The sequence below is a fragment of the Cetorhinus maximus genome, chromosome 16 (genome assembly GCF_964194155.1).
Source record: "Cetorhinus maximus chromosome 16, sCetMax3.hap1.1, whole genome shotgun sequence".
Lineage (NCBI taxonomy): Eukaryota > Metazoa > Chordata > Chondrichthyes > Lamniformes > Cetorhinidae > Cetorhinus > Cetorhinus maximus.
In genome coordinates, this window is record NC_135894.1 from 12,591,262 (window position 1) to 12,604,928 (window position 13,667).

The window sequence follows — 13,667 nt, forward strand, 5'->3', positions numbered from 1 at the left end:
CTGGTATTTCTGGGCGGTGACATCAACTGCATCATCGATGCGGCTGGACAATCCGGCAGGGCCGACGGCAGATTGGACGCTACGTCCAGATCCCTGATGGAAACAGTAAAGGATGCCAAGATGCACAAAGTCTCCAGCAACCCTGCAGACGGAGCGCAGCGTAGATACACCTGGTCGCGGCCACACAGGTCCATCCATTCCAGGATAACCTTCCTGTTTGTGTCCCGTGCATTCACCGTCAGATCCACCGACGTCAAGCCGGTGTTCTTCTCTGACCACTGCCTCCTATGGCTGACTGTCAATTACAGGAAGACCAGGGGGTTGGCAGGAGGACATGGAAGCTGAACATGCAACTGCTGATCCCAGAGAACATTGAGGAGCACAAGAGGGATTACAAAGGTTGGAGAACCGTGAAACTCCTCTTTGAGTCCCTGACACATTGGTGGGAAGCGATCAAGGAGAACATCAAGAGGATTTTCATCCTCAAAGGTGTCCAGAAGGCTAGAAAGGAACAGAAGGAAATGTCCCGACTCCAGAAAAACATGAGGAACCTGCTCCGGCTGCAATTGATGGGGGTCGATGTCAAGGAGGACCTCCAAGAGGTGAAGAGCCAGCAAGCCTCGGTCTTTGCCTCAGAGGCCTCCAAGATCATCTTCCGTTCCAGAGTCCGCTCCGTGGAGCGGGATGAGACGTGCTCACATTTCATCTTCCGAAAGGTACACAGAGAGAGAGCTCTGTGATCAGCAGCCTGAAGGAAGAAGACAATAAAGCCATCGCAGTCCAACATTTTCAGGATCAGCAAATCCTTTTATGCCGGATTGTATGATGTGAAGCCCACGGACAGCACGGCCTCCCAGTCCTTCCTGTCCTCTATCACGGAGATCTTAAACAACAGTACACGGGAGAGTCAGGGCAAACCGCTAACTCCTGACAAACTGACTAAGGCCCTTGTCCTTCGAGAAAAGTAAGACTCCCGGAAGCGACGGCTTGCCGGCAGAGTTGTATTCGGCTCTGTGGGACTGGATCGGCCCAGACCTGCTAGAAGTGTACAAGAGTATGCTTCTGGCCGGCAGCATGTTAGAATCCATGAGGAAAGGCACCATCACCCTCATCTACAAGCACAAGGGGGGAAGGGAGGAAATTAGAAATTGGCGACCCATTTCACTGTTGAATGTGGACTATAAGATTCTGTCCAAGGTCATCATCAATCGGGTCAAGTCTGCTCTGGAGTTGGTGATCCACCCTGACCAGACCTGCACTGTGCCCAGCAGGAAGATCTCTGACAGCCTCGCGCTACTCAGGGATACGATTGCCTATGTACTGGATAGGGGTGTGGACACCTGCCTCATCAGCCTGGATCAGGAGAAGGCCTTTGACAGAATATCGCACACCTACATGGTGGATGTGCTCTCCAAAATGGGGTTTGGGGAGGGAATTCGCAATTCGATCCAACTGCTCTACACTAACATCAGTAGTGCAGTCTCAATCAATGGGTTGGAATCAGATAGCTTTCCAATTAAATCTGTAGTCAGGCAGGGCTGCCCTCTCTCCCCCGTCCTGTTTGTGTGTTGCATAGAACCCTTTGCTGAGTCCATCAGGAAGGATCCAGGCATAAGAGGAGTGACTATCCCAGGCAGTGGAGGCGCTCAGGTAAAAGCCTCCCTGTACATGGACGATGTCGCTGTCTTCTGCTCGGATCCGCTGTCAGTGCGCAGACTGATCCACATCTGCGACCAGTTCGAACTGGCCTCGGGAGCCAAGATAAATCGTGGCAAAAGCAAAGCCATGTTCTTTGGGAACTGGGCTGACCGATCCTTTGTCCCCTTCACCATCAGTTCAGATGGCCTGAAGGTGCTGGGGATATGGTTCGGAGGGACCAGGGCATGCGTTAGAAACTGGAAGGAGCGAGTGGCTATGGTGGAAAGAAAACTGAACATGTGGGAGCGACGCTCCCTCTCCATTGCGGGTAAAAACATGGTCATCAGGTGTGAGGCACTCTCGCTGTTGCTGTACATGGCACAGGTCTGGCCCATTCCACACTCCTGCATGATGGCAATCACCTGGGCCATCGCTTTATTTGGAGGTTGAAAATGGATCGTGTTTGCAGGGACGTGATGTACAAGCCTCTAGATAAAGGGGGAAAAAACGTGCCCAACATTGCCCTCATCCTGATGGCCATCTTTGTGTGTGGTTGCATCAAGCTGTACGTAGACCCTCGGACGAAAACACCAAGTGTCACTACGTGCTGAGGTTCTACCTGTCCCCGGTGTTGCGAAGGATGGGTCTAGCCACTCAGCCGCGGAACGCTCCAAGTAGTTGGACCGTGCCGTACCACCTGTCCCTCGTGGAAAAATTTATGCAGAGAAACACCTTTGACCACAAGTCCATCAGGCAGTGGTCAGCACGTAACGTCTTAGAGGCCCTGCGGGAAAAGGAGAGGGTGGATCCTGTCGGATGGTTCCCCGAGCAGACTGTTAAAGTCATTTGGCAGAATGCCTCATCACCAGAACTTTCCAACAAGCACCAAGTTGTAGCTTGGCTGGTGGTGAGAGAGCCCCTCCCCGTCAGATCCTTCCTACATGCCAGGAGTCTCACCCCCTCTGCACGTTGCCCTCAAGGTGGCTGTGGTGGGGATGAGACCGTTGTTCACCTCCTTGTGGATTGTGCCTTTGCAAAGAAGGTTTGGAGAGAGATGCAGTAGTTTTTGTCGAGATTCATCCTGAGCAGTTCTGTGACACAGGACTCTGTGCTCTATGGGCTGTTCCCAGGGACACACACCGAGACAAACATCAACTGCAGCTGGAGGATCATCAATTTGTTGAAAGACGCTCTTTGGTCTGCCCGAAACTTGTTGGTCTTCCAGTGCAAAGAATTGTCCCCGACCGAGTGTTGCAGACTGGCACATTCCAAAGTCCAGGACTACGTGCTGAGGGACGCACTAAAGCTTGAGGCAGCCGCCGCAGAGGCACAATGGGCAAAGGTCGCTGTCTAAGACCTTTCTGCCACAGTGCACCGAGGGGCTGGGAATTATGATAGACCCCTCGGGCTGTACGTCTCACAATGAATGTATGCAGAGAATACTAATTGTATTATAATTGTATTGAAGCACCTCAAAGTGCAATATGACGTATGGCGATAACTCCAATACCATCGCACTGTCTGACTGTCTGTAATGACCATATTGAAATGACTAATATTACTTGGTTAACTGAAGCACCTCGTGATCCATGTGTAAAAGTTGAATCTGATTGCACTTTTTGTGATGGTGATTTAGAAATGTTTTGTAATGTTCTTTCAGATATTTTATGAATAAAGTATATCTTTCAAAAGAAAAATATGTGCAGTGCATGATCTTGTTGTATGCATTTCTTGCGTTCTGCAGCTATTAGTGTTGAGAATCTGTTTCCACATCTCGCACCACCCCTCTTCTTTTGCAAATCACTTTAAATCTGTGCCCTCTCGTCTCGGTTCTTTTTTGAGCAGGAACAGTTTCTCCCTATCTACTCCATCCAGCCCCCTCATGATTTTGAACACCTCTATCAAATCTCCTCTTAGCCTTCTCCTCTCCAAGGAGAGCAGTCCAGCTTTTCCAATCGACCTTCATAGCTGAAGTTTCTCATCCCTGGAACCATTTTTGTAAACCTCTTCTGCACTCTCTCCAATGCGTTCACATCCTTCCTAAAGTGTGGTGCCCAGAACTATACACAATACTCCAGCTGATGTCTAACTAGTGTCCTGTACAACTTCAGCAATAACCTCCTTGCTCTTGTACTTTATGCCTCTATCAAGAAAGCCTAGGACTATATGCTTTATTAACTGTTCTCTCCATCTATCCAGCCACCTTCAATGACTTGGGCAAATATATACCCAGGTCCCTCTGCTCCTGCACACCCTTTAGAGTTGTACGCTGTATTTTATATTGTCTCTCCATGTTCTTCCTACCAAAATGAATCACCTCACACTTCCCTGCATTGAACTTCATCTGCCACCTATCTTCCCACTCCACCAACTTGTCTATGTCCTATTGAAGCTCTACACTGTCCTCCTCACAGCTTACAATGCTTCCAATTTTTGTATCATTCGCAAACTTTGAAATTGTCAGTTGCACACCAAGGTCTAGATCATTAATATATATCAGGAAAATTAAGAGTCCCAATGCCGACCCCTGGGGAACTTCACTACAAACCTTCCTGCAGCCCAAAAATATCCATTAACTATTACTCATTGTTTCCTATTACTCAGCCAATATTGTATCCACGTTGCTACTGTCCCTTTTATTCCATGAGCTATAACTTTTCTCACAGGTCTGTTGTACGGCACTGTATCGAATGCCTTTTGGAAGTCCATGTACACACCAAGAGCTTAACTCTTATCACCTCTCTGTTTCCTCTTGAAAAACTCCAGCAAGTTAGTGAAACATGACTTTCCCTTAAGAAATCCATGCTGGCTCTTCCTAATTAACCCATATTTTTCCATGTGACTATTAATTTCAGCCCAAAATATCGCAACTGCTAAACCAAACCTCAAGCTTTCAACCCCTTCACTTCTGAAAGAAGGAATTCAGGCAACAGCCCTGCAATGATATCTCACAGAGACTGGTTTGAAATCTCAGCTTTAAATACCTCTTTCCTTTATCTGCATTTTAACCTTTGTATGTTTATTTTCATTAGTAACTTTATCACTTTTACTTAAATAACTTTCGCAGTAGTTTTTGCAATAAACTTACCTTTACCTTGTGTAAGACTAAAGCTTGTTTTGCTGGTTACTTTTAAATTAAATCACTCATAAACTAAAAGAGGACTACATACACACATACAAATTCTTAGCTGACGGACCATTTTAAGGAAACGCATTTTACGTGTTTATGACATTTCCCAATTTGCAAGATTGGGCTGAGGACCAATAGATGCAGTAGATGATCACAAATTTCCCTCTGGTCTCAGATTGCACTAAAAATAGGACTTTTTTTGGCTCTCTACTGGTCTCTCCTGCACAACCATGAATGCAAACTCTATGGGCGGGATTTTCCAGCCCCAACATCATTGGGCTTCATTGCGGGCGGGACGGGAAAATTTGGAGAGCCATCCCTCCCGGGACGATGCCCACCAGTGTCGGGACTGGAAAATCCCAACCTATGTTTAGGAGCAGGGGATGGTGGTGGAATGGAGGCCCTTCCTACAATTACTTGAATCTAGGCTGCACAATAATAGGGTCTAATATTTGTGATTCCAATGTTCTCTTCAAGTTTTGGATAATTGACTATATTTAGAGTCTCCTGTCCATCCAGAGGGATTTAGTGATGCAATTATCTAGGTAAGAGAAATACTGGGATAGTATCTTGACAGGCAGCAATTGAATGGTTAGAGAAAATTATTCATCTTCATTGTGTTCAGGACCAATAGGGTTTTTTTTAGCCAACTCACAATCAGGCCAAATACTGAAACATGATCCTGTAATGCAGACATCTCCTAGCCCCGTAGCCTCTATTACAGAGACAAACCAAGTGCTGCAAAGTTCAAAGTTACATTTCACAAAATTCAGTGGGAAAACTTTATGCCAATTTTCTATTCTATTTCCCTGTAATGAATACAAAGAAAACAAAAGCTTTGAGAACAATATCAGTTATCTCAATTGGCCTAGTGTGTCTGTAACTTTTTAAAATGTTTGTTTTAATTAACCAGTAAATACACCTAATCAAGAAATGACAAACACCAATTAAGATGACACTAATGCCTAGATCATCAAAGAAAAAATACTCTCTGATAGGCAGAACGTGATTAGAACAATCTCACAGGTGACAATAGCCATCCCATGTCTCAGTCAGGTAGCCAGTCTTCCTGTCAGAGCTACCCCTATCCTCAAAATACCTCAACAACAATGTCTTAAACAAACCCCTTTTCACCAAATGTCCTGAACACACTTCAATCGGCATGTTCACTTCTTACCCTATCAGAATCATTCCAAACCAATTTTCCTCCCACACGTCAAAATTACAAAAGCTAAAGTCACCAATGATAACCCTGATGTCTTCCTCAGTACTTGACAGTTCTGGGTTCCTTTTGTTAGAATCACTCTTCTTCAGATATGATTCCAGTGGCATTACATGACCTGTTCTCTGGCAAGTTAGCAAAGTTGGGCTCTTCATTCATCGAGCAACAAAGACATAGAGCGGAATAGTCCCAGAATTGCACTAAGTGTGGCAGCGGGCATGAAAAACATTGTTTTAACCGCCGGCCACAATAGCAGGTTTTTGCACTATATCGTCCACTTCCCACCTCATTAATTATGCAGCCACAGGAAACACACTGTCTTGCTGACGGGCAGCTTCTGAATTGTCCGCCACGCCATTACCTCACTGTTTCCTCACTCTGGGTGCCATATATAAACTGCAGCAGCACACACAGTGTAACCAGAGTAACTGTTCATTATAGACACCAATCTGCACAGCTACCAGTGATGGTGGTAGAAGGTGAAGGAGCAAGCCTTCTAGAGTGTGATTGGTTGAAGAAGACTAAATTAAACTGGTCTGAAATCTTCCAGTTGTGAGCAGGTGGACTACCAGAGCTGCTGAAAAAAATGACACAGTCTTCAAGGATGAACTGGAAAAAATCCAAGGCCTAGAGGCCAAGATTTATGTGGATCCAGAAGCAACCCCTCACTTCTTGAAAGCAAGACCATATGCCCTGAGAGAAAAGTTTGACGCTGAGCTGAACCATAAAAGTGGTTCAGTTCTCAGGGTGGGCAGCATCCATAGTCCCTGTCCTTAAACCAGACCAGACCATCCAGATCTGCGGGGACTATAAATTAACGGTCAATGGAGCAACCAAATCGGACAGATACCCTATTCCCAAGATTGAAGATCTATATGCCAAACTAGCAGGAGGGATAACAAATATACAAAGCTTGGCATGAGTCACGCATATCAGCAACTGGAGCTGGATGACCCCTCCTGAGAATTTGTATCCATAAATGCCCACAAAGGGTTATACCAATATTCACGGCTGCCCTTCGGTGTTTCCTCAGCCTGTGCCATTTTTCATGGGACAATGAGCTTACTACGGGGACTACCTCAGGTTGTGATCTACCTGGACAATGTACTGATAACTGGATTCACAGAAAAGGAACTCTTGGCTAACCGAGAGGAAGTCCTGAAACGATTTTTAGAAGCAGGGGTGCACCTGAAGAAGGAAAAATGCACTTTTCAAGCAAGTCATTTATTTGGATGCCCAAGGGTTTCACCATGTTGAAGAGAAGGATAAAGCAATAAGAGAGGCAACTGCACCCAAGAACACCCCTGAACTTAAATCATTTTTAGGGATGATAAATTATTATGGGCGATTTCTACCAAATATATCCACAGTTCTAGCCCCTCTGCATTCACTGCTAAGAAAAAGCCATCATTGGTTTTGGGAGGCACCCCAAAAAGAAGCCTTCACGAAAGTAAAACAGGTCTTACACTCTTCAGATTAGTGCATTATGACCAGATGAAGGAATTGGTGCTAACCTGCAATGCGTCCCCCTATGGAGTGGGAGTGGTACTATCTCACAAAATGGACAACGGCACAGAGATAGGCTATGCATTCAGAACACTCACAGATGAGAAAGGATATTCTCAGATCGAAAAGGAAGGCCTGTCGATTATTTTTGGTGTAAAAAAGTTCCACCAATATGTGCACGTGCAACTTTTCACTTTAGTATCAGACCACAAACCACTTTTGGGTCTGTTTAGCAAGGAAAAGGCTACACCTCCCATAACCACTGCAAGAATACAAAGATGGGCCCTAAATTTGGCAGCATGTGAATACACCTTTATACGTAGACCAGGGATTCATATAGCAAATGCCGATGCCATAAGTCGCCTTCCTTTGCAAGAGAATGATGAACATATCCCAATTCCACAGGAGCTCGTATTAGTGATGAATTTCCTGAATTCCTCACCAGTCTGTGCCAGGCAGATAAGAAACTGGATGAATCGTGATCCAGTCCTGTCTCGAGTGAGAGACCAAGTGTTACATGGTTGATCCCAGAAACCAGTCTCTGATGAATTGAACCCGTTTTTTTAACCGAAGACACGAGATGAGCAGTCAAGATGGTATCCTAATATGGGGCGCATGGGTAGTAGTTCCTGCACAAGGAAGGGAATCACTTTTAGTAGAGCTACACAGTGCCCACCCAGGGATCTCCAGAATGAAGATAATAGAGCGCAGTTATCTTTGGTGGCCAGGGATGGACGGCAATATTGAAAATGTGGTAAAACACAATGTGCAATGTCAACAGCTTCAAAAGTTGCCGGTGGCAGCCCCATTACACCCATGGGAGTGGCCTGGTAGGCCCTGGGTGCAATTACACATTGATTATGTTGGTCCTTTCCTTGGAACAATGTTTCTACTGATTAGAGATGTCACACCAAGAGGTTAGACGTTTATGAGGTAAAGTCATCACAAAGTCTGGTGCAACTATAGAAAAACTACGCCAGAGCTTCGCTACCCATGGATTGCCAGAGGTAATTGTCTCAGATAATGGTACTGCATTTATGAGCGCTGAGTTCCAACGATTTATCAGTCTCAACGGTATCAACGACACGAAGACTGCACCGTACCATCCGTCATCTAACGGACTAGCAGAAAAGGCAGTACAAACTTTTAAGGCGGGAATGAAAAAGTTAACAGGTGATTTGTTTGAGACCAAACTTGCTCGTTTTCTATTTCACTACAGAACGACCCCCCCCCCCAACACTACAACAGGAGCAACATCTTCAGAATTACTGATGAGGCACTGTCTTCAGACAAGACTAAGTCTAATGCTTCCCTATTTGGAGGGGAAGGTGGAGAAAAATTAAGGGAACCAAAAAGAAACTCATGATTCACATAGTCGTGAGCGACAATTCACTTGGAGAAGCAGAGAATGTGTTCCCGACAAAAGAATGTGAAGTCATGGAGCTGCGATGTTCCACACAGATCAGGAAACCACCTGAAAGACTGAACTTGTAATGTCATGACCTGTGTAAATATTGTAATGTCATGAGATAAATATCCTTGTAAATACAAAATGTACAGGAAAGTTAAAGGGGGAGAAATGTAGTCATTATAGTTTTGGGAAATGTAGGACTGTAGCTTTAAGAATAATCCTGTGCTGTAAGATCACATGATCTGTGAACCAATGTGTTAACAGCACGGGGAACCTCTACAGGAGCGTTCTTCTTTAGTTATGGAGTTTGATGCACACACGTAGTTGCCGCTGCTGTCTTTTAAATAAAATTAAATATTTCCACTAAGAAAAATTGTCTGAATATCAACTCAATAACAGCTATCCAGTGCAGAAAGAGGATGGATGATCTCATCTGTGCCACCAGGGTAAGTCAACCATCTCATTACTCTAAACTCACACTCACAAGCCCAACACACATTCACTGGCATCTCACTCACTGCCAGCTGAAGGGACATCACCACTCGTTCTCTCTCACATACCCTCACATTACCATCTGGCCTAATCTCCTCAGCCCTCACCATCTTGAAGCCACTTGCACAAATCAACATGTGCCCCCACACACACCCTGGGTTATCCCGCTTCCCCAGTACAGCCTACACCCTGTAGCTTCTTCCCTTGCCTGAGGTCACTTTCCCCCTTCCCCAAACAAGCCCTAGCCCTGCAGTCAGTGAAATGCCACCCCGGCCTTACGGTTGGTCTGGTAGGTAGAGACCTGCCCAAGAGCCCCCCTAAAAGTGATGTGGTGCTGCCTGGCACTGATGGCTGCGAGTGCTGCCCGAAGCAAGGTAGGCAAACAAACCTCAAAGTCCTGAGGGAAGTGCAGCCTGCCAGGTGCACGTCACTTATTTACAGCTGTGAAACATGTCGATATGCAATCATGCCCACATGCCCGGATGATCCAGCATGAGGCAATGATTCCAGTGAACAGGGCTTTTAACGTGAAGCTAAAGTATTGAAATTAGGTTCCCGATATGTGGCGGTGAGAAACATGGCCCTCCATTGACGGGTGGAGCAGACGATCGCAAACTGGTTTCATGTCCACGTGAAACCGATTTTTTGGGATCTCCCGAAATTTTCCGCTCCCGCCTGCTACAACGCCCGCCACAAATGGGAGCCAATGATTCCACCCATAGACTGGAGTCCTGGCCCTCCCACTGTGGTAGTAATAGCTGGTAAGTATGCAGCGTTACATCCAGCTGAACAAACACCCAAAAATTTGACAGTGCCTGGCCGTTAGAGGTGGTCTTCCCACCATGTTTACTTCACGCACTTCTGACCTCACCTCTTCCCCTTATTATGGTTTCAGAACCATAATAGGATTCCCTTGTCCTCACCTCCCACCCCACCAGTTGCCACGTTCAAAAAGTCATCCTCCACCATATGTGCCACCTCCAAACATATCTTCCTCTCCCCTCCCTTTCCAGCATTTCAAGGGGACAATTCTCTCCACAACACGCTGGTCCACTCCTCAGTCACCCCTTTCTTACAGAATCCTTCCGTGCAAGCTCAGGAGATGCAACACCTGCCCTTTTATCTCATCTCTTCTCACTGTTCAAATCCCAAACACTCCTCGCAGATGAAACATTGCTTTGCCTCTTTCAATTTAGTATACTGCATTCGCTGTTCACAATGTGGTCTCCACTACATTGGGGAGACTAAACACAGACTGGGTGCCCATTTTGCAGAACACCTACACTCAGTCTCTTCAATCTTTCTTGTCCTCCTCCCTATCACAGGCCTCCTCTTTTGGTCTTCTTTCCCTTTCAGTTGCTCAAAACCTATTACGTTCCTGACTTTTTTCCAGTTCTGATGAAAGGTTACAGGCCTAAAAACATTAACGGTGGGTAGGATTTTCGAAGACTGAATGGGGTGGAATAGAGACAGGCGGGCACGGAATTTTGTGCCACCAGCCGGCTTGCCTGTCTGCCAGCACTATCCCACCTTCAAGCCATTTTCGGGAAGACGGGTCAAGGGTTGAATGGCTACCTGCCCACAAGCGGCAGGTAGCCAATTAAGTTAATTAAGGGGCCTATTGGGGCCCCTCTCCCACTCTGACTGAAATTTTCCAGTCGGCAGGCGGGCCCCACGCTGCGGCTGAAATACAATCAGTGAAAGGGGCAGCCTTCAGGCAGGATACAGGTGGGGGGTGGAGGGAGGAGGGGCAGGAATTCATTGCACAAGGGACCCCCCCCCTCCCACACCCATAGTCATTGAGCCACACAGGCAGCTGTTCCAATGGTGAGGTTGCTATCCATGATCTTGGTCTGGCAGCTGGGGCCATTTTAAAATCAATCTTTTTCTTAACCTGGTCTTCAGTGGACAGCTCCATTGAGAGGCATTCTCTCAATATGTATATGTGTATATGTATGTAAGTCATTGAAGGTGGCAAGGCATGTTGAGAGAGCAGTTAATAAAGCATACAATATCTTAGGCTTTATTAATTGGGACAAAGAGTACAAGAGTAAGGAGGGAATGTGGAATTTGTACAAGACACTAGTTAGACCTCATCTGGAGTACTGCATCCAGTTCTGGGCACCATACTTGAGGAAGGATGTGAAGACATTGGAGAGAGTACAGAGCAGATTCACAAGAATGATTCCAGGGATAAAGAATTGTAGCTACGAGGTTATATTGGCGAGGCTTGGACTGTTTTCCTGGGAGAAAAGGAGGCTGAGAGGAGACTTGATAGAGGTATTTAAGATCCTGAGGGGTATGGACGGGGTAAGTAGTGAGAAACTGTTCCCACTCAAGAGAACATCAAGAACTAGAGGACACAGATTCAAAATAATTGGCAAACGTAATAATAGTGACGTGAGGAGAAAAATTTTCATCCACGAGTTGTTGGAGTCTGGAGCGAATTTCCTGAGAGGGTGGTAGAGGCAGGTTCAATCAAGGTATTTAAAACGGAATTGGATTGCTTTCTGAAAAGAAAGAATGTGCAAGGTTACAGGGATAAGGCAGGGGAGTGAGACTAGGTAGAATGTTCTTTCAGAGAGCCAGTGTAGACTTGATGGGCTGAATGGCCTCCTTCTGCACTGTAAAGATTTTGTGATACTGTGATTCTCTTTCTTTTTGCAGGCATTGGCATATCCCACCTCGGACAGTGGGGCTGCCAATGTGCCATTGCTAGAGGACCTCCTATTAGCCCTCCAGCCTCAGAAGCCTGCCCACTGTCCTTAATTGGAGATCTCCAACCTCATAGTTCCACAACCCTGAACAGCCTGCTTCTTCCTCCTTCCCAAAATCCTCAAACATGATTGGCTGGGTAGACCCATCACTTCAGCCTGTTACTGCCTGACTGAACTGTTCTCTTCCTTTCCTGACACTATTTTTTCTCCCCTTGTCCAGTCTTATCTCACCTACATTCGTGACTCTTCTGATGACCTCCGTCACTTTAACAGTTGCCAGTTTCCTGGCCCTAACCGTCTTCTTTGCATCATGGGAGTCCGGCCTGTCTATAATTCCATCCCCCCACCAGGGCAGTCTGAGGGTTCCCCACTTCTTCCTTGAACAGAGGCTCAACCAGTCTCCATCCTCCACTACCCTGCTCCATCTGGCTGAACTTGTTCTCACATTGCATAACTTCTCCTTTAACTCTACTCACTTTCTCCAATTAAAAGATGTTGCTAAGAGTATCCGCATGGGTCCATGCTCCAGCTGCCTTTCTGGGGGATATATTCTTTGTTCCAGTGCTAATCAGGCCCCTCCTTCATCTCTTTTTCTGGTACATTCATGGTTGTACCGGTATAGTTTTCTGCTCTTGCCTTCAACTGGAAAATTTCATTGACTCTGCTTCCAATTTCTACGTTTCTCACTCCATCTCTGTTTCTTCCCTTCCTTTCCTTGACTCCTATTTCTAATTCCATGGATGTTATCTTACAATATTCAGTATACACCCACTGACTGACATCTACCTCAACTACATTCCCCCACACCCTGCTTCCTGTAAAGGTTCCCTTTCATTTACCCAGTTTCTTCTTTGTCTCTGTTGCATCTGTTTGGATGATGCAACCTTCCATTCTAAAGCTTCTGATTTGTTTTCATTTTTCCTCAACCTAGGATCCTCTATCCCTCCCCAAATGTGATTAACAGGACCACGATCCTATCCATTCTATTTCACATACTTTTGTTTCACCCTTTCTCCTCCACCCCAGAACCCTGATAGGATTCCATTTCCCTCATCTTCCACCACACCAGACTCCATATTCAATGGATCATCCTCCACAACTTCCTAATCCCAGTCACCTACACCAGTGCAGTCTCCAGGTGTGGTTGACGGGCTACTTACCCAATTATCATTCTGGCTGTGAATTGTGGTGTCACTTCATGCAGCCTTTTACTTTTTGCTCACCTCAGGCTGAATGCACATGTTATGTATGACATGTACTCACGATGGGGGAAGATAGTGGCTTGGCGGTAATGTCACTGGACGGACAATCTAGGTTAATGCTCTGGGGACCTGATTTCAAATAGCACCGCGGCAGCTGGTGGAATTTAATTTCTATTAATAAATCTGAAATAGAAAGCTAGTCTCAGTAATGGTTACCTTGAAACCATTGTCAATTGTGGTAAAAAAAAACCCATCTGATTCACTAATGTCATTTAGGGGAGGAGATCTGCTGCTCTGACCTACATGTGGCTTCAGATCTACTTTAACGTGGTTGACAGAAGTGGCCCTA